The sequence below is a fragment of the Eptatretus burgeri genome, chromosome 8, assembly GCF_056783735.1.
Source record: "Eptatretus burgeri isolate ZD-2024b chromosome 8, Ebu_testis_v1, whole genome shotgun sequence".
NCBI classification, from domain to species: domain Eukaryota; kingdom Metazoa; phylum Chordata; class Myxini; order Myxiniformes; family Myxinidae; genus Eptatretus; species Eptatretus burgeri.
The window spans coordinates 25,985,262-26,007,711 of NC_140968.1; the positions used below are offsets into that span (position 1 = coordinate 25,985,262).

The 22,450-nt window shown below is 35.9% G+C and overlaps 1 protein-coding gene and 1 long non-coding RNA gene across 3 annotated transcripts in view; one reads left to right on the forward strand and one right to left on the reverse strand.

Moving 5' to 3' along the window:
- Window positions 1-1,858, forward strand: part of LOC147021363 (uncharacterized) — a 3,412-nt gene extending 1,554 nt beyond the window's left edge. For both annotated transcript variants that reach the window (XR_015060770.1, XR_015060771.1), the window contains one exon: window positions 1-1,858. This exon is cut by the window's left edge and continues 156 nt beyond it. This is a non-coding gene — a long non-coding RNA (uncharacterized LOC147021363).
- LOC147021361 (BTB/POZ domain-containing protein KCTD1-like) overlaps window positions 1-22,450 on the reverse strand; it is a 183,455-nt gene that overhangs the window by 133,109 nt on the left and 27,896 nt on the right. The window lies entirely within an intron of this gene.

Here is a 22,450-nt window from a genome sequence, read left to right on the forward strand (position 1 = left end):
AATCCTGAAAAAGAGTTTTACAGCAATAGTACTCATTGTGAGTTATCAAGACAATACCCACTGAACAAGTTATACCTTGATGAGCCAGAATACAAGTTTTACCTTGGAGACTCACAAATTTTGAAAAAATCAGTAAATGAGTTCTGCCTTGATGGTTTAAATAACTACCTTGGAGACTCAGGAAAAGGGTTTTGCCAAGATGGTTCTAAATATGGGGCCTACCTTGGAGACTCACAAATTTTGAAAAAATCAGTAAATGAGTTCTGCCTTGATGGTTTAAATAACTACCTTGGAGACTCAGGAAAAGGGTTTTGCCAAGATGGTTCTAAATATGGGGCCTACCTTGGAGACTCACAAATTTTGAAAAAATCAGTAAATGAGTTCTGCCTTGATGGTTTAAATAACTACCTTGGAGACTCAGGAAAAGGGTTCTGCCAAGATGGTTCTAAATATGGGGCCTACCTTGGAGACTCACAAATTTTGAAAAAATCAGTAAATGAGTTCTGCCTTGATGGTTTAAATAACTACCTTGGAGACTCAGGAAAAGGGTTCTGCCAAGATGGTTCTAAATATGGGGCCTACCTTGGAGACTCACAAATTTTGAAAAAATCAGTAAATGAGTTATCCTTAAGAGACTTTGTAAGTTGGTTTTACTTTGAATACTTGAAATGTGGGTTCTGGATTGATAACTCACAATGTGATACATATCTTGGAAACTCAACGGGAATGTGGTTATACCTTGAAGACTTGGAAAGTTGGGTTTATGTTGGACACTTGAAACTTTTTTGGGGGCTTTTATTTATTTATTTATTTATTTATTATTATTATTATTTTATTTATTTATATTTTGGAGACTTTTGGAGTTGCTATCACTCTTTGGGATCTAAACCTATCGATGTAGTTCTTTGTCGGATGGTGCTTGATGGGAGCAAGATCAAGAAAGTTCTGGGAAGAAAGTGCAGGCTTACTCCCTCTTTCTACGTCATCAAACCTGAAAGCCTTAAAAGACAGAATTGGAAGAAGAAAAAAAAAAAACGTAAAAATATATATATATATAGGTGGAAATCTCATTTTGAAAAAGACATTGTGTTGGGCGAGGATTGAGTTGGGGTTGAGATTTTGAATGTGAGGGTTGGGGTTGAGATTTTGAATGTGAGGGTTGGGACACACACACACACACATACACATCAACAAACAAAAGTTAAGCCTTGACTATTCAGTTGAGGATTCTGTGTTTGGGGTTCACAGATCTAAGAACGTCCCCCTTGACACACATTATATACTGTTATACACCTCGGACTTGGCCCTCGAGTGTCCACAACGGTGTATAGTAGGAGGGAGTGAAGCGCCAACCTATTGCTCCCATTACACACACACACACAAACAAAAGTTAAACCTTGACTATTCAGTTGAGGATTCTGTGTTTGGGGTTCACAGATCTAAGAACGTCCCCCTTGACACACATTATATACTGTTATACACCTCGGACTTGGCCCTCGAGTGTCCACAAAGGTGTATTATCTGCTTAGTTTTGTCTTTTGTAATTCCTGTGAATAAAATGAACCTAAAATCTCTTCCCCTTCCAAATCATATATTTTATAAGTCCAAGGAACTGTATCTATTACATCAACAATTTTAAAAAGTTCTTTCGTCCATCGTTCAGTAAAACCCTTTTCAAAATGAGATTTCCACCTATATATTCTTACGATATCACCAACTTTGAACTTAGGTTTTCTGACATTAATCTCTTTTTCATATTTTAATTTTGTAAATGTTTCTGATGGCTTCATATTCGTTGACGTGTGAATCGTGTCATTATACTTATCCACAATATCCTGAATAAAAGATGACCATTGTTGTGAACCGAGTTGTGTGAATTTTTTATATAGTCTCTCTTTTAAGGTACGATTAAAACGTTCAACAACAACTGCCTTCCCTTCATTAAAGGTACTGTATAATGTAATACTGTTATTTTTTAGAAAATTCATAAATGTCTTGTTATAAAACTCTCTACCCTCATCAGTCCACAATTTCTTAGGTTTTCTCTTACTTTTATTAAATATCTGTTGAAAAGCTAACATAAGAGTATTACCTGTTTTGTTTTTTAAAGGGACAACCCACGCATATCTACTCCTCAAATCAATAACGGTTAAAGCATACTTGTACCCCTTATCATTATTGAGTTCAATCAAATCAGCAGACCAGATATAATCAACTTCCTTGGAATAAACTTTCCTTCTCTGAAACTTTGTGAATATTGGTTTATGTAATTCATCAGCTAATTGCTCTTCAGTCTTAATGGCATCATTAGAGCCTATAAGTTTTTGAATTTCCAAGTCCAAGTTTCAATTTAGCACTAATCATCTTCTTCACGATGAACCTATCAACTTTTTCTCTCAAGGTTGGATTTTGTATCAGAGACAAATTATATAACATTTCTCTATCGGCTTCATGCTTTTCTTCCAACGTTGTGGTATTCCCATAATCAATATCGTGTCTCATGCACACTTCATCAACTCTATTGATTGGTTTACTCCAGGATTTAGGATTGTCTGCCTCATCTAATCTTTTATCCAAGTTTGTGCCTGGACCACAGAAAGAATACCCTGGAAGATGTAATTCCCCTGGTATTCCAGTAGTTGTAAATTTACTTCCTGATAAAAACTTTTGTATATCTCCTCCGAGTTTGTGTTTGGAGATAAATTGATTTTTTTGAACCACACACCGAACATATACCTTTTTGTATAACCCTGTTATTTTTACTTTTAATATATGAAATATTTTTAGTATTAGTTTTCTTTTTACATTTGAGACAATAACTCATTTATTTATGAGAAAAATTTCTGCAGAGTGCAAAAACCTTTTTAGTTTCCAACATGCACATTTGAATCTTAATTTTTAAAACATAAAGAATCCTTAGAAATGCCTTCACTCTCTCCTCCATTTATTTAAGAAAAAACTTGAATTAAAATACATGTCTTCTCGATGTCGATAGTCTTGTCGAAAGTATTGCAAATAGACTTTTTAATTCTTTGTATTCCTCCCTGGTGAGATAAGTTAATTTCTTTAATACCTCTATTCTTTTTTGAATCTCACTGGTTTCCATATTTTGATATTTATTCATTCTCTCTCTTTCCTCCCTCTCTCTCTTCTCTCTTTCCTCCTTCTCTCTCTCCTCCTCCTCCTTTTCCTCCTCTTCCCTCTCTTCTTCAACTCCTTCCTCATCCCTTACTATACTTGAATCGTTTACACCCCATAGAATATTATACATATATTCATCAGGATTTCTTGTTATTCCTGTATCCAAAATAATTTTTTACAACAGGATACCAATAAAATTTCTTTTGAATTTCTAAAAGAGCCTTACCTTTTCTTAACCTTATAATTTTTTCATTATTTAACATTCTAATTAAATCTAAAGTTGTTGGTTTATCAACATCAGCATAATGCCAATCTTTTATTGAAAATACCTCATTCTTATGTTGTAGAACATATTTATTAAAATACCGAATACCCTTTTCTTGAAGGTATGCTTGAACACAGAAATGATAATTTTCTTGAAGCCTTCTTGCTGTCATTTATGTATTAGAAATATATGTTAGAATAATATTATGGCACGAAACACCTCCCCATCTTCCCATAGTTAAATCATTTTGTATTTCCTTACTTATTATATATAATCCTGTTTTTTCTGTTTTCATGAGATAAACAAGGGCAAAACCATTATTATATTTACCCTTATTAAATTCTTTTATTTGTTGTTTACTAATCGTGGCTCCACAAAACTCATTCTCGATACCAAGTGGATAATATTCTTCCTTACGAGACCTATTTAATTGTTCCAGGTCTTCGAGGTTAATTTTAAATGACCAATTATACCCTAAATCATTCATATCATACCCCCATTGTTCTATTCTCATACAAACGATACGCCCTTCTTTATAAAAATTTATTTTAATTCGAACTGTGAATTCTGTATGACCTGGAGATAATATCAACACTTCTGTATCTTTAGAATACACAGCCGTTTTATTTAAGTATATATATTGTGATAAATCGCTTAATCTCACCAAGTCATTCGCGTCAGTCGGGCTTGGATAATTTTTTAATTTATAAGCATTTTTCATGTTAATATTTTTGTTTATATTATATTTATATCGTTCAGCCTGTGCCTTTGTGTAATAATTTGATAAATCAATATCCAGTTCTTGAGATACACCAAAGATAGAACCATCTTTACCAACATAAGTCATTTATATTAGATTAAAAATAATATCATAAAATTTTTTATTTTTGTTGAGTTGAAATAACACATATAGACATAATTGACCACAACACTTGGAATTTAATTCTTGGACTTGAAATGTTTGATAAACACCATTCTGTAAGAATTTTATGACTTCAACAGGTGGTGGAAGACCAAAACTATCAAAATAATATTTGTCTTGACTATTAAAAATACAAACCCAATGAGAACCGTTCCCATCATTATCTTCTAAGTTCATAATAATATTCTTTGTATGTTTCGACACATTTGTTAATTCATCTCTCATACAAATAACCACATTATGAATTTTTAATTTCTTACAATATTTGTCAAGTTGTAAATTTGATGTTGTATTCTTTCCAAATTCTTTCAACCACTCATCAATGCTCATTTATTTATTAGAAAGATATAATCCATTACCTCTTTTCGTTAATTTTACACCTGCTTGTGCTATAGAAGAAAGCATATCTCCAACTAACAATCTCGCTTTATCAGGCAGACCTTCAAGTTTTTCAGCAAAATCTACAATTACACCACTTCCACTAATTTGTTTCTCCAACTCTTTGTTATGTCTTTCCAATTCTTTTTGAGCCTGGAGTTGAGCCTTCCTTTCGTTGGCAGTTTTGACCGCTGTTGAAATACCACCCGTCAATGCTCCAACCGCACTTAAACCAGCAAATAAAGGAATTAGAAATGGGAGAAATCCTCCACTCGTCTCTCTTATTGAATATTTTTTCAACATTGGTTTTGTCATTTTAATTTTAAGTGAGCCAGTGTCATTCAAGATTTTAACCTGTTCTCTTGTGAGCAAAACATCAATTCTTACTGCTCCTTTTCTCTGAATTGTATTAACGTTAATCGTACAAGGCTTTTGATTTTGAACACAAGATGATAGTTTATGAAGATTGATTTGATTAACATATACCCCAGTTGGTACTTTGCCACTCATTTATTTAACAAAAAAATTATGTGAGACTAATCATCACACCATTATCTGTATTAATCTGCAATTCTGTTTCTTCCAAAAGCAAACAATATGTATCAACTTCTTCACTCTCTCCTCTTTCAATGTATAGGGAAGTATCCACTCGATTAGACTTTATAGTTTCTTTTTGAGCGCTCAGGTCAAACGTATAGATTGTATACAAACTTTTAAATGCTGTCATATCCAAAATAGGTTCTTTATTTCCATTACTTTCACACACCTTTTGGTAAGACTTGTATGCTTCAGCAAAATCATTTTTTTCCCAATTAATTTCCAATCTATCTCGTGGATAAAATGTTCCATCTAGAGAAACGCGAAGTTGTTTCACCTTAGCATTATCACTCAATGCATTATTCTTATCAGTCGCAGTATCACCATCTGGCTTTTTAAAAATCATCCACAGATATCGTGGCTTTCCTTCCAGAACACCCAAATTCCACGTGTAAGTAGTTTGATTGAGTTTAACGTGTTGACATCTTCTTTTGAGGTATGATACACTGAGTGGTCTCTTTGAGTTAAGTCTTCGATTCAACATCTCTTCTGTTTTAAGATTAGGAGTATATTCACTGATATACCAACTCATCTCCTCAATTACAAATTTATTCTGATCACCAAAAGCATTACCAACACCAAAAAGCAATCTATTTTCATTATCATTCCTTTGTAGTTGAAATCTAATTTTAAGACCATACAGAACTTTATCATAATCACAAAATCCAAATATACCTTTAAGAGGAACTGCCACAGTAAAACTATTTTCTGCTTTTGTATCATCATTATACATTCCTTTCCTTTGAATATATCCAGGGTCTGTGTTTGTTCCCGTTGACATATCAGGAATAAAACCTTCGACAGACCCCTTTCCCATTCTATCACTGAATGTATAGAGTGTAAATTTCATCATTTCAGATACAGCAGAGACATAATCAACCGCTTCAACTTCTTGTGTTCCAATATACAATCGCACACTATCAAACATTTTCCAGAAGAAATCATTTACAAGTGTAGCGTTTGTGTTATTCCCAGCCTTAGTGAATTTAAATTTACACAACAAGAAACTTTCGGAGAGATTCAAATAGGTTTGTTGATTATTTATTTCAAAACTTTTTGTACCATTTGTATTCCAGTCTGTTCCAGTTATTGCATTTACCTTGAAGTAATCTTCTTTTTTAGTGGAGTTTGAGATAATAATAGTATCATCCAAATCATAGATACTATCAATTGCTTCCATACTTGTATTTATTTAGGAAAAAAGATGTTAAAACTTTTGAAACCCTGATCCAAGTATTTGAATTATTTTCTGTCGTTCTTGGGGGGACAACTGAGTTTTACCTTTCTTAATTTCTTTTATTGCTTGTAATTTATGAGATTCTTTCTGAGCATTTTTTATACTCTTTACAGCACCTGCTACATTTCCCACAGCAGAAGCAGTTGAACCAATTAGGTCTTTATGTTTAAGAATAGTTGAACCAATACCCATGAGAGTATCAATTATCCCATCTCCTCTAAATTGATGTCCAACACCCCTTTGTCTCTTAGGTTTATAGTATCCTCTACCAAGATACATACCTTCACCCTTGTAGTACGGGGAAAGGAACATCCCATCCCCTGTAATTATTTTATATTTTCCCAACTCGTGCTTCCTCACAATAACCATCGTATTTATTTATTGAAAAACTTCACGTAGGTGAATTCTGATGGATATAACTTCTCCATTAAAAGAGATCACACGATTATCTTGGTCGGTTATCCTAAAATTTACTCTGTGTATGGTTTTTCCTGACACAGGTAGATAAACCAAATTTTTAGGCTCCATATTGAATTTATAACCAATTGGGGTTGAGTATGCGCTGAATGAAAATATTGTATTTGTTTTTAATCCATCATTATAAGCACCATCAATCAAATCACAGTGAATTAACACCGAATTTATTCCTGAGGATATTTGAATGACATTATCACTGTAAAACGTCCCATTAGTTTCAATCTTTTTTGAGGAGAAACCTAATAACTCTCTAAATGAATTATCAATTGTGAAATCAACCTTGTAGTTATTTTTAACTTTAATCGTTGATTTTGAAGTATGTTTTTGAATGTTTATAATAATATTTTTTGGTTCATCACCCTGTTCTTTCATAAGACGAGCAATTTCGGAAGATATTTGAGAAATCTCGTATGCTCCGGGTGAGACTGTTATCGTTTTGTATCCACTTCCCGGATTATAACTAAACTTGTCATTTTTCTCGGTTATATTAAATAAGGTATTATAAGTCTCCATGGACAATAAAGATGCCTCATATTCTTTTGTTGTGTCAAGTTGTAGTGGGTATGGGAATGAAGATGTGTGGTCGCTTGTTGTGAAATTAAAACTCAGGATTGTGCTTCTCATCTTATTTAATATGAGATAAAATGTCTTTATATTGAGATTTATTAATTATTTTCATGTTCATCAACTGGTCTAAAATGGCTGATGCTTCATTAAAACAATTGTTATTTCCAGCCTTCTTACTGCCGAACAACAATAACAGTCTATTAACTAATTGCGATGGGTCATTTGGAAGAAAACTAATACCTGAACCAAGGATACTTAAAGCCTGAATAATGTGTTTCTCCTTCTCATTCTTCCTACTTTTACCAGAAAGAATAACCTTATAATTTAGAGTGTTCAGCAAATCAATATATACTCTATCATCATTATTTTCCATATCCAATGGTTTATCAATATACTTTGATTCATCCCTCACAGTTGAACCTTGCCTTCCATCTTTTGTGAGAAGAAACATTAATCTCGGAGTTAGTTTAACAGGGGGTTGAGCAGAACTTAAGAACTTTAATTCATCATTAAATATCAATACCTTTTCTTGAACAAGATGAAATATTGCTGGTTGTTCTGTTGGAATGAGTCCTGCTTTGGTTTTTGAATCCGCTGAATATTCATTGTTTTGAACAGCATTCACAATATAATCAGGGGGTTGATTAATCTCTTCCAGTTGTTGAAATAAACCTTCATCATGTTCTAATTCTCCAATATGCTCTAATTCTTCCTCCGTCATTTGACTAAAATCTTTTAACATTTGAAGCTTTCTAGGAGTATATTCTACTGTGGGAACTGTGGAAACATCTTTCATTTTTTCTTGGGAAGTTTTTAAAAGTGGTTTAAAAAATTTCTCTTGTAGTTTTTCAAATGCTTCTTCGCCCGTTAGTTTCTGTCTGCGTTTCTTCTTTATGTCTTCCTGTTGTTTTACAACTTTTGAAACCAACTCTTGATGTTCCTTAAATCTTCTTGCTCTTTCTTTTGTATCCATTTATTTATTGTAAAATATCATTTAATGAATTGTAAAGATCAACAGGGAAATTTTCCTTTTCTTCATCATTCAAGTAGATGTGTTCAAATAAATCCTTTTCTTTAAATATTTCATCAAATTCTTTATTAACATTAATGCGAGTTGTAATTTCTTCTTCACTAATCCTTGCATCTCTGCTTTTCATACGTTTGTGTTGAGTTTCTTCATCAACATCAAAACCGAATGATAAAATCTTCACTCCGCTCAGATATTTAATAATTTGTCTCGTTCCTTCTGGATTAGTTTCTAATATCCCAACACCACCAGATTTTAGTTTCTTTAACTCACTCTTACAATGTGAATATTTTGTTGTACCAAGAGAAACCTCCTCAAATATTTGTCCTTCATTCCTCAATCGCATATGTTCCTCCACTGAAATATAGTGATAATCTTCACCTTTTACTTCTCCAGGTCTTATTGCTCTAGTTGTTGTTGATACAATGCGTATCACGGGGTGTTTTTAAGTAAATTTACAATATTCTCATTTGTACTACACAAGAACCTTGATTTATGAAAGTTTTTTCCAGAAGCAGATTTACCCACAAGATTTATAATAATAGTTGTCATTTATATATGTAATTGTTTATAAAACAAAAAATATATCCCTTAATATCTCATCTTGTTTCACAACAATATATTTATATTTTTCAGTCGTGTGCTTCATATAATCCTCAAATTTCTTTTTACTACATAATGTAGAACAATTATCTCTCCAAAAATTATTGATATCTATTGAATTTAACTTGAATAAAATAAAAGTATTAGCATTGTTTCTGATGGAACGACGAGGAAGTTGAAAGTACGATTGACTAAGATAAATACAATTACAAGAAGAATGTCTCCCTCTTGTGTAGTAGCTGTCCATTACCGTTTGGTTTCTCTCATTAACACAATCATCAAAGATAACGAGGTTCTTTTTGATTTATCCAAATCTTGGGAGACGGTATATCATCCGTATTATCACTAAGAATACAAGTTATAAGATTTGATTTCTTTTTACATCTCTGTGTATCACAAAATAGTTGAATTATATCTTCAATGTTATAATCATTTAGGTTTTTTGACGTTTAAATAAACCTATTATATCTTCTTTTGAAGACCAGCATTAAAACCTTGTGAGAGTAGTTGATACTCTGGTTGAAAACTTCGACTTTGTGAAAATTATTAAATTATCATAATCTAAAAAGTTGGGAGTGAGGAGCATTTTTAAAAGTAAGCAGGTTTTTCCACATCCACTTGAACCAACTATGAGACATCTTAATGAATTTGGGAGATTTTTATGGTTGTTAAATTTTATCTTATTTTCCCAAATAGGTAAAAAATCATTCATTTATATATTTGAAAAACAGGTTATTTAATTTATTATTGGCTTTTTTAGAAACTCTATATTTTATCCTAAGTTCAGGTTTAATTTCAAGATAATCCATTATTTTATTTATACAATATCTTGTGTTGATATTTCCCTGAAAATTACATCCATGAATAATATACAACAACAATCCTTTGAACATTTCTCTTATACGTTCAGTTTCTTCCCTTGTAAGGAAAGGTGTGTTATCATCCTCATACTTTACATTCATTTCTCTAATCAATCTTGTAAAGTAATTCATTTTTGGTGTAAATCTAAAAGAATTATTTTCCTTTTTATATTTTTTATTATCATTAATTAGAAGATAATCACAGAATATACATTGTTTATAGGCTTTTGACTCTGTGTTTAATCCCTGTCTTTCACACGCAGGACAATTCTCAAATTTGTCATATGGAGAATCAGGAAAGTCTAGCATATTTATAAAGTAAAACTTTACTTAAACTGAAATTCATCTATACTTTCAGTTGTATATTACCATCGATATCGATATACTTTTTTTCATTATCAGATTCAACGACAACATTTTTTATATTAAAGGTAATTTTAAAATTATCGTTAACTACTATTGAACGAAATGTCATTTCACCTGATATATTAACATCTTTTATTTCATCAAGATTTACATCTTTAGGGTTGTTGAAAAAAATACAAATTTCTCCTTGCATATTACAGATGGTCTTATCTTTTCTTTCTAAAGCTTCATCCATAAGGTTTTTGTTCTTTGATACTTTTTCTTGTTTCATTGCTTTTTCTAGTTTTGAATATATTACTAGAAGGAGAGGAGAAACTTTTGTTAGAGATACTTTAATTGATGTTCTACCAGGTATACTAAAAGCCCTTCCACTGAAGGAAATTGAAGAACTCATATTATTTACCATAATAGTTTTTATCCAATAGTTGTTATATTTATCTTTGTTCAATTTTACATCCTTGACATATTTCTCAGTATCTTTAACAGATGAAGAGATTGATTGAAACTTGTCTTTTGTGTCTTGAAACATTGTATTTATTAAGTGAAAAAGTTGGAGGATAAAATGTTTTTAAGCACAGATTCACCTATAAATTAAACGAAATTTTCATCAAGAAAATTTTAGTTTAAGCAAAGTTTTATTCTATAAATATGGTGAATACAACGTACTGCGATGTTTGTAATCATGAATATAAACATTATAGAAAACACCTCCGAACCAACAAACACACATTTAATCTATTTCATCAAATATCTCCTCTTGAGTTGAAAAGAAAACATTGTGATATATGTTCAAAGGATGTTTTGAAGAGTAGTTATAATCAACATCTTCAATCACAAAAACACAAGAAAAATGAGTTTAAAGTAAAGGGAGACTATTATATTGAAAACACTGATGGGGCATTTAAAGGGCATATAAAAATAAGGATTTTTCAATTTGGAGAACCCGGTCCATCATCAATAGCTGAATCAATTGAAATAGTGAAACCCGATGTTGAAAAATTTATTAAAAAGACATTAAAAGAAATGAAAACTTTAAAGTTTTATATGGGAGTGAAAATGAATATGAAAAGACAAGATGAAGAACAAACTCCTTATATGAGAACAGATCTTCATTTTATAACATCATTTCAAGATTTTTTGAATAGTGGGGTTTATGAAGAACTATCAAGACAAGAGGAGGATGTTGATAATACAGTGGTAGGAAGTGGATTCAATATTAAAAAAATCATCTTTTTAGATATACACATTCTAAAATCAAACCCTCTTAAAGCTTCTTCTTATATTGAATTACCAAAAGAAATAAAACTAAAGAAGGCAGTTGTTAATATTAAGAACAATGATAATAAATGTTTTCTCTGGTCTGTTCTTGCTCACTTACATCCACCAAAATGTAATTCAGAAAGAGTAAAACAATATATGAAATATGAGAATACCTTGGACATTAAAGATTTTAAATTCCCAATGCCACTAACAGATATTCCTAAATTTGAGAAAAAGAATAATCTTTCTATTAATGTATATGGATTAACGGATACAAACAAAGTTCAAATATTAAAAATTTCAAACAACTATAAAAATGAAGAAACACACATTGACCTTTTATATTTTAGTGTTGGAAAGAATTCACATTACACATACATCAATAATTTATCAAGATTAATCTCTTCTCAGGTATTCAGAACAGCAAACAAAATATATCCTTGTAAGCGATGTCTTAATTCATTTCATACAAAAGAACGATTAGAACAACATTCAAAATATTGTAGTAATCATAAATCAGCTGTAATTACAATGCCTAAACCTGGTGAAAAGATTTATTTTGAAGATTATAATAAATCTATCATGCACCCATTTGTGATATACGCTGATTTTGAATGTATCCTTAAAAAGATAAATACTGCTTCTCCTAATCCAAAAGAACCATATACAAATAAATATCAAAAACATATTCCTTGTGGTTTCTGTTATTATATCAAATCATCTGTTGGAGAAAAGTATAACAAACTTGAACATTATCGTGGAAAAAATGCTTCACAAGAGTTTGTAAAACGATTAGAAAAGGATTGTATAAGACTCACTAAATTAATGAAAGAAACAAATGAACCGATGAAATTAACCAAAGAAGAAAAATTAGAATTTAGAATGAACAATATCTGTCATATTTGTGAGGGGGAAATTAAGGAGTCTAAAGTTAGAGACCATTGTCATCTTACTGGTAAATATAGAGGTCCCGCTCATTCCTGTTGTAATCTTAATTATAAATTACCTTCTTTTATTCCAGTCTTTCTTCACAACAGCGCCAACTATGATACACATCTATTTATAAATGAACTTTCAAAAACACCAGGGAATATTTCTGCTATAACAAACACAAGTCAAAAGTATATTTCATTTTCAAAAATGATATTCACAAAACCTTCAACTCGTATTAGGTTTTTAGATTCTTACAAGTTTATGGGAACACCACTAGCCTACCTCGCATCAAATCTAAGCTCCACGGACTCTTTTCCAAATCTTAATTCATTCTTTCCAAAAGAGGAAATTCTCACTAAAGAGGAAATTCAGATTAAAGAGAGAATTCAAAGTAAAGAGGAAACTCTAATTAATGAAGAAATTCTAACTGAAGATGAAATTCTAATTATAAAGAAAATTCGAACTAAAGAGGAAATTCAGATTAAAGATGAAATTCTGATTAAAGAAGGAATTCTTACGAGAGAGGAAATTCAAACAAGGAATGAAATTCAAAGTAAAGAGAAAATTCTTACAAGTAAGGGAATTTATCCTTATGATTATATGGATTCATTTATGAGATTTAAAGAAACACAACTTCCTTCAAAAGAAAGTTTCTATAATAACCTTTATGAAGAAGAGATAAGTGATAAGGAATATAAACACGCACAAGAAATATGGAAAATATTTAAGATAAAGAACCTTGGAGAATATCACGATTTATATCTAAAAACAGATGTTTTATTGTTAGCTGATGTGTTTGAAGCTTTTAGATCACTCTGTCATAATAAAAATTGTTATGGATTAGATCCTGCCCACTATTTCACAGCTCCTGGTTTAGCTTGGAGTGCAATGTTGAAAATGACAAAACAAGATATAGATTTAATCAGTGATGTGGATATGCTTTTGATGATTGAGAAGTCCAAGAGAGGTGGAATATCACAAGTATGTTCAAAAAGATATGCTAAAGCAAATAATAAATATCTTCCAAATTATGATAGTGAAAAAGATAGTAATTATTTGATGTATTTTGATGCTAATAATTTGTATGGATGGGCAATGTCTCAATCTCTGCCTTATGGTAAATTAGAGTGGGTGGAAGAAAAGGATTATGAAAAGGCTTTGATGAATATTGTTATTTCTTCTCAAGAGGAATTGAATGACGAAGAAGAAGGTTATTATTTTGAAGTTGATTTGAGGTACCCGAGTGATCTTCATAATAAGCATAAAGATCTTCCTTTTGCATGTGAGAAAGAAACTCCAAAGAAAGAATGGTTAAGTGATTATCATAAAAGTTTTAATATTAAAGGCAAATCAACAGAAAAGTTATTAACAACATTCTATGATAAAGAGGGATATGTTTTACATCAGAGAAGCTTAAAACAGTTTTTGAGAGAAGGATTGAGAGTAGCTAAAATTCATAGAGTTTTAAAATTTAAACAAAGTCCTTGGGTGAAAAAGTATATTCAATTTAATACAGATATGAGAGCAAATACAAAAGTAAAATTTGAAGGGGACTTTTATAAATTAATGAATAATGCTGTATTTGGAAAGACTATGGAAAATGTTAGAAACAGACAAAACATTAGATTCGCAACATCTTGGAAAGAAGCTTCGAGATTGATAAATAAACCAAGTTTTGAGAGAGAAGAGGTTTTTTCAGAGAACTTTTCTGCAATTCATATGAAAAAGGAAAGTATTGTAATGGATAAACCAATTTATATTGGAACAGCAGTTCTTGATTTATCAAAGATATTGATGTATGATTATTTGTATAATGACTTAAAGAAAGAGTATGGTGAAAATGTTTCATTGTTGTATATGGATACTGATAGTTTTATCCTAGATATAAAAACTGATGATGTTTATGAAGATATGAAGAAAAATATTGGAGTATATGATACAAGTAATTTCAGCAAGAAGAGTGAGTTATTTTCCAAAAAGAATGAAAAGGTTATTGGTAAGTTTAAGGATGAGTTGGGTGGAAAAGTAATGAGTGAGTTTATTGGATTGAGAGCAAAGGCATATGCTTATAAGTATGGTGAACAGATTGATAAGAGGTTAAAGGGAATAAAGAAATATGTAATAAAGAAATCAATAACTTTTAGAAATTATTATAATTGTTTGATGAATAAGAAAGAAGAATATAGGAAAATGAATACAATAAGAAGTTATAAACATAACATATATAGTGAAGAAGTAAATAAAAAGGCATTAGGAGCCTTTGATGATAAGAGATTTATTTTAGATAATGGAATAGATTGTGTTCCATATGGATATTGTATGATAGAGTGTATAAAATAGATTATGTTTTAACGATGGGAAGATGGGTTCGGGTTTTTCAAGGGCTACCGCCGCGTTTTTTCACAATATATAAATGGTTAAACCAAGTATTAATCAAACTAAAGAGTGGAGAAAATCTCAGTCTTGGTATATAAATGGAAAACATAATGAATGTGAAAAATATCAAATAAGTCTTATTGAAAAAATAACTAAAACAAAGGTAAATAAAACAAATAAGCGAATTAATTTAAAAACTAGTAAGTTAGAGGATGTAAAGAAAAAAATGAATATCCTTGAATGGACTGAAAACTTTGATGGTTATCAATTGAACAATGAAAAAACAATTTACTATAATCTCAAAATGATATGTGGCTCAGGAGGTGGCCAGATGAGAGCATTAAGAGAAGTTTATCATTTCATAATGGCACAAAAGGGATATCTTAAAAAATATAAAGATTCAAATGTTTTGTTTGTCAATATTTTAGATGGGGATTATTGTGCAAAGGAAATTAAACTATTGAAGGAATTTGAGAATGAACAAATCTTTATAGGTTCAATGAGTGAGCTGTTCAACCCCCAGGTGTTCAATTCAATGAGGTTCAACCTCCAAGTTAAAAGGGGAGACAAATAAATATACCTTGGGATAAAAAGGGGATTTATTTTTAGGGAAAAAAAAATATAAATCGCTGAAAATCCCCCATTCATTTACATGGGGAAAAGTGAGCCAGAATCAGTATTCTTACCCTACTCATGTGTGTCGGGAGTTGTAGGAGGCATATTCATTGTTCGTACAGTGGTGGTGTACCGAGAGGTTCTTCTTCTTCGTTCCCCTCTCCGAACGAGTTTCTGCCCAGTGCTCTGGGAGTAGCAGTCGGCTGGGAGGCGAGAGAGCACCGGGAAGGTGAAGGTGGGACTGAGAGCGCCGAGGTGGTGCGATCAGCTGTACAGGGGACGGCTGTGTCTGTTTTGCGATCAGCTTTCATGAGGACCGAGCTGGAAGAAAGGCAGGGAAGGGACTGCATGAGGTCTGTCTGCCATCTGCTGAGGGAGTAACTGAGCCTGAGTGTCGAGTGAGGATTCTGCTGTATAGAAACGACTAGTGGGAGGCTGCAATCTGTGTCGAGAGGAACTGGCTGCTGTGAGTCGGCGATCGACTTTATGAGGAGGTCATCAACAGGTTCAACCTACGTCTAACCACGGATCCTATGTCCTTACTCACCTCACGGCTCGACACGGCTCGACACGTTTGTCGATCCGCCTGCGGAGCCCAATACCTCGATTTGGCCTTGTCTGGTGAACAGACCAGGCCTGGACTTGTATGCTGGACCTTGTGAGGAGCCAGCTGGAGCATACCATAGATCTTTCGTCTTGGGCCGTCGACCTCGCGGGGTTGGAACGCGCAGAGGCTGCGTGCGTGGGCGGTGCCGGGAGAAGAAAAACGACGACACCGCCATCTTGCCACGCGGTGTGCTCGAGCCGGGTGCTCGAATCCGTTGACATCGGCTTGTCACGAGCCGCATTCGGGCCTTTGACACTTTTCCTCTCGTCCATGAAGCATCACCAAGTACTCTGTTTCTTGTCTGCATGCTGTCTGTGTCTTGTCTGCATGTTGTCTAAGGTTTATCTCGCTAGGGTTCCCTTCGAAACCCGGAGCTCCTTCGTTAAAAACGGGTTATAGATTAATTATATCATTTTCGTGAATGCTTTGCTTGTGTTGTGTTCCCCGATGTGTCCCCAATAAATCTGGCTGAGTTATACGAGATTTGCCGCCTTGAATTTATTTGTGTCACACCGAGGAACGATCCGCTCAATTTGGATATAAAACCAAAATGGTTACGGACTGGTTGACTCCACTCAGTCTCTGACAAAACCAGTCTGTGACTGGGGTCTATTCCCCCCAGCTGGCAAGGCACAGGTGTATTTTTGGTATCGTGATCTGAGGCGCGTAACTCGAGAATTGTGCCAAACCAGCCGGCGTTATAACCCCGGAGACGGCGGTGCTGTTAAGAGATGCCGAATCTTCAACATTTGGCTGTCAAGAGTAGAGTGTGATTGACATCACTCGTCCGAATCCTTAACACTGGGGTCAAGAGTCTGGTGCGAATCCTGCCATAGCTGAATCCATAACTATATATATATATATATATATATATATATATATATATATATATATATATATATATATATATATATATATATGTAGTGTTGCGGTTCCTAGAACCGCATGCATACAACAGACAGGTGTCCCAAGACAGTTATTCCATTATTATACGTGTAGAAGTCCCCTTCCTTTTGTTTAGTGGGACAACAAGGGAGTGCGTTGCGATGATCTAATAGCTAGGGTTGCTAACTCATTTTCTCTTTCATTTCATCCCCACTCTTCTTCTTTTCTGTTTATTCCTGAGGTAAATCAGCCACGTCCGCCTTCGCTGTAAAGGGGCTGTCATACCTTGACGTTTTAGCCAGCGTATGGCAAGGTCTCAAAATGTATGTAAAACGCTGGCGTACGCTGAACTATTGATGTTTTTTTTAAGTTTTGGGCATATAATAACGTGTTGGACGTATGCATAACGTATTAGTAACGTACACAGAATGTTTTAATCACATATAGATAACTTATACCAACGAATGCTGAGCATGTTGTCGGCGTTCACAACCTTTGCCCAATGATAGTCTAACTTATGCATAGCACGCGGCAGCGTATCGCCGACGATCATGTGGCGTAGGCTATTTATAGGCTGCCGCTCGACGATTCAAATCATAACCGCACTAGACATCGAAGTATGAAGCCGCTGTCACACCTTGACGTTTTCGCCAGTGTATGCCGACGTATGAAAAATTTGCCGAACCAAGCTGGCACACGTCGAATACGTTATGGGTAAGTTTTGTATACGTTAAGAGCATGCTGGCATACGTCGTCATACGCCGAGTACGTCGAGAAATTTTCAGCATGTTGAAAATTTCTCGACGTACTCGACGTATTACACACGTTCCGCATACGCTGGCATAAGTTGTAGGCACGCTACGCGATCGTTGACACACGTCGACACACGTTACTTGTACGTTACTCATAAGTCGAAACACGTCGAGGTAATGCTTAGCGTCAGTGTTCCAGACTCCCTGTTTTTTTTTGTTTGTTTGTTTTTTTTTCTTTTCTTCGGTATGACGGTGTTGTTGACACTTCGATTTCTAGTGCGGTTATGATTTAAATCGTTGAGCGGCAGCCTATTAATTATATTATATTATAACCGCACTAGCAATCGAAGTGTCAACATCACCGTCATACCGAAGAAAAAAACCCCCCCCAAAAAACCAGGGAGTCTGGAACACTGACGCTAACCATTACCTTGACGTGTTTCGACTTATGAGTAACGTACAAGTAACGTGTGTCAACGATCACGTAACGTACCTACAACACGTTACTCATAGGTTAGAAATAAGTTTCGGGTACGCTAAACATTACCTCGACGTGTTTCGACTTATGAGTAACTTACAAGTCACGTGTGTCGACGTGTGTCAATGATCGCGTAACGTGCCTACAACTTATGGCCAGCATTATGCAGAACGTGTGAGTCATACGCTGGCATACGTCGAAAAATTTCAAGCATGGAAAATTTGTCTAACACCTCGGCGTACAAAGACGTATGCCAGCGTACTACGAAAAAAAGCCAGCGTACTACGACGTATGCCAGCGTGCTCTTAACGTATACAAACCTACCCATAACGTATTCGACGTGTGCCAGCGTTTTAGCCAAATTTTGCATACGTCAGGCATACGCTGGCTAAATCGTCAAGGTGTGACAGGGCCTTAAGCTGGGGAGAATTGCCGATTGCATTAAAAAGGCATGCGAACAAATACCTCTTAAGAGGCTGCACGAATGGTGTTTTTCACAGCACGACGATCTACGGTACCCTCTACCCCGCTTGCACCTCGTCTCGTTTACCACAGCATGTTGGAGTGTTCACAGCACGACGATCCACGCCGCACGAAACACGTACAGAGGCCAATAAAGCCGACTCCACGCCATGTTGGGCAGGATACGAGTGTGCGGGTAGAAGCGGCTTGTTCTTTGTTTAACCTCAATACCCTACACATATTGGTGTTCGCCCCACGCACACGCTGGCGGAGTCGTGTGAACCCGAGCGCCCGCCACGTGCGTAATGGCGGAACCGTGTGCACTGTATGGAATGTGCTCGAAAGTAGACACGTATGCCGCTCGTGAAACTTGCATGGATTTATCCATGGCATTGTACCTTCGGTCCTCGCTGGCAGCGGTGGATTTTCCATGGATGGTGAATGTCGTCTCGTCTCTGCGGCCAGCGAGGCTGCGATTGAGCCAGGTAATGTACAGTGCAGGTGGTGAAGATGGTGGTCAAGTTTCATCGGAATTGTGTGTGTAGTTTCTGAGAAGAAAGCAAATGCATATTTTTGGGGGCAACCCCTTCTCCCCATAGAACCTCCGAGACTCCGATTTTTTTTTAATGTCAGAAAACTTCACAGATTGGTCCATGAATCGTAATCCCTTACGGAAATGAAGGTGGATAGTTTGAGCCTGCCCTGGGAGGACTCCATTTCACATTCTGAAGCCAGCATACATAGATACCAATCAATGACACACACACACACACACACACACACACACACACACACACACACACACACACACACACACACACACACACACTGAGACCTAGTAGGTCTCCTTTTCACCCCCTGAGGAACCCCACCTACATGTAGAGATAGCAGGCAACAACATCAATTCCCACGTGTCGTGTACACACACACACACACACACACACACACACACACACACACACACACACACACACACACACACACACACTGAGACCTAGTAGGTCTCCTTTTCACCCCCTGAGGAACCCCACCTACATGTAGAGATAGCAGGCAACAACATCAATTCCCACGTGTCTGTACACACACACACACTCACACACACTCACACACATACACACATATACACACACACACACACACACACACACACACACACACATACACACACACACACACACACACGCTTGGCTGATATCAGCAGGTTAGAGTCAGTGTGATTACCGACTACAGTACTTACTGTATACAACCCAGAAACCTTGAGTAGCTTTCGCCGAAAAACAACGTTACATTTATCGAGACGTTTCAGGAAAATGTTCACAAACATCACTCTTTATAAACAGCTGTGTGACGGGTGGAAAAAAAATTGGCTCGCTAATTTAGAAAACATGTTTATTTGGCAAACGGCTCAGAAATCAGGCGTTATCAAATATATATTTGCTTTGAAACTCACAAAGGGAAACATATAACCTTTGTAAAGCAAGTCCGATAACCAAATGCCTTCGAAAGAAGCGCGAGGACAGAGTGCGGAGCGTACAAAACCTGATAGAACCTCCATGCTATGCGGATGAAACTTTTCCACCACGGCGCCCATAACAGGCATGGCAGATCCACACACCCGAGGAGAGTCTGTACAGATCCAAATCTACCCATATGTACCACGTCCGTCTGTGCTGTATATGTACCTTTACCTTGTAGTTAATGTCGACTGCACATCCCGATCAGGACAGGACCCACACTGTACAGCTTGGTAAGTGCCTTAAGCACTCAAGTACTTCAATGGAATGCCTGGCTTGGCAAGCGATTACCAATTGCAGTCAATTTAACTATGCACCCGGAAACGCCCGTGCAATGTCCGAATCGGACAAATCAACACTTTTTTTTGAAGTTGGAACTGCTGATATTTTCAAATCTGGAGCTTACATTTTGTAATAATGCCTAGTTTAAGATATTCTCTCAGTTATTCATATTAGCAAATTAAATAAAGCCACGAACACTGGCGTCTCCAGGTGTTTGTAAGCACTGCAATATAACCAGCGATTCGTAGCTGTGATGAACAGGCATTCGATAATATAAGTGAGGAAAGTGAAAAAGAAAACCTTCATTGTGAAGAAATCGTTGCGGCCTGTTCTAAGTCAATGCATGGTTGAGCAGGCCAAAAAACACGACTGCTTCAGACCTCAGCGAGGTTACCCAGGAAACGCCTTAAGATCCCAGACAGAGAGGTGGCCGAGGATCACCTGATGAAAGATATAATTAAATAAGGCAGTTAATTATCTTCAAAAGGGATGTTTAAATTAACACAAACATCCAATTTTCTCTCTAGCTCTTCCTTGGAGTTTTCTTTGTTTGCATGCAATGTTTTAGGCTACTAGGTTTTATGGTTTTGGAGTTATGGAGGAGACACACTGACACACACACACACACACACACACACACACACACACACACACATTGGCTTTTATTATTATAGATAAACAGCTGTGTGTGACGGGTGGGAAAAAATTTGGATCGGTAATTTAGAAAACACGTAATTCTGCAAATCACTCGGAAATAGGGTGTTATTGCACGAACCGCTCACTCAGGGTGATGGAGCAAGAACCACTCGCTCAGGGTGACTGAGCATGAACCACTCGCTCAGGGTGACGGAGCAAGAACTACTCGCTCAGGGTGATGGAGCACGAACCACTCGCTCAGGGTGACAGAGCACGAACCACTCGCTCAGGGTGACGGAGCACGAACCACTCGCTCAGGGTGACAGAGCACGAACCACTCGCTCAGGGTGACGGAGCACGAACCACTCGCTCAGGGTGACGGAGCACGAACCACTCGCTCAGGGTGATGGAGCACGAACCACTCGCTCAGGGTGACGGAGCACGAACCACTCGCTCAGGGTGACGGAGCACGAACCACTCGTTCAGGGTGACGGAGCACGAACCACTCGCTCAAGGTCACGGAGTACGAACCACTCGCTCAGGGTGATGGAGCACGAACCACTCGCTCAGGATGGCGGAGCACGAACCACTCGCTCATGGTGACGGAGCACGAACCACTCGCTCAGGGCGATGTAGCACGAACCACTCGCTCAGGGTGACGTGGCATAGCAAAAGCGTCCGCAAAGAGTGAACTGTTCGCTCAGAATGACGTAGCTCGGTACCACTGTTGACAATGGGTGCTCGGCAAGTGGCTTAAGCACTCATGCAAGCACTCTAATTAAATGGTTGATCAGGAACGGTTGGCCAGGCTGTCGCTGCATACCATAAAGGATACCTTTAACTTTAAAGCCCGTACTCACTACGCACGCAGCAGTTAACGAAATAAAACAAATTTGATCAAAAAATGACTTTATCCACAAAAGAGTTGCTGCTTAATGCAGAACAACCCTGGAAATATCGCAAAGTTCAATCACCCGTGAAATAAACATTGCAAAAAATCTGCCGTTTTACCTGCTCGTCTGGGCACGTGTCGCATGGTGCATTGGCTTGGGGTTCGTGCGAACGTTATAACTTTTTTGTGAAATGTCCGTTTTTCACCAGATTTGCTTTGATTCCCTGTAGTGCACCTAGTGAACCCTCTGAAAATATCGACACAGATCTATATATGGCGATTCGTAGCTATGAATCTATGATGAACTGGCATTCGAGT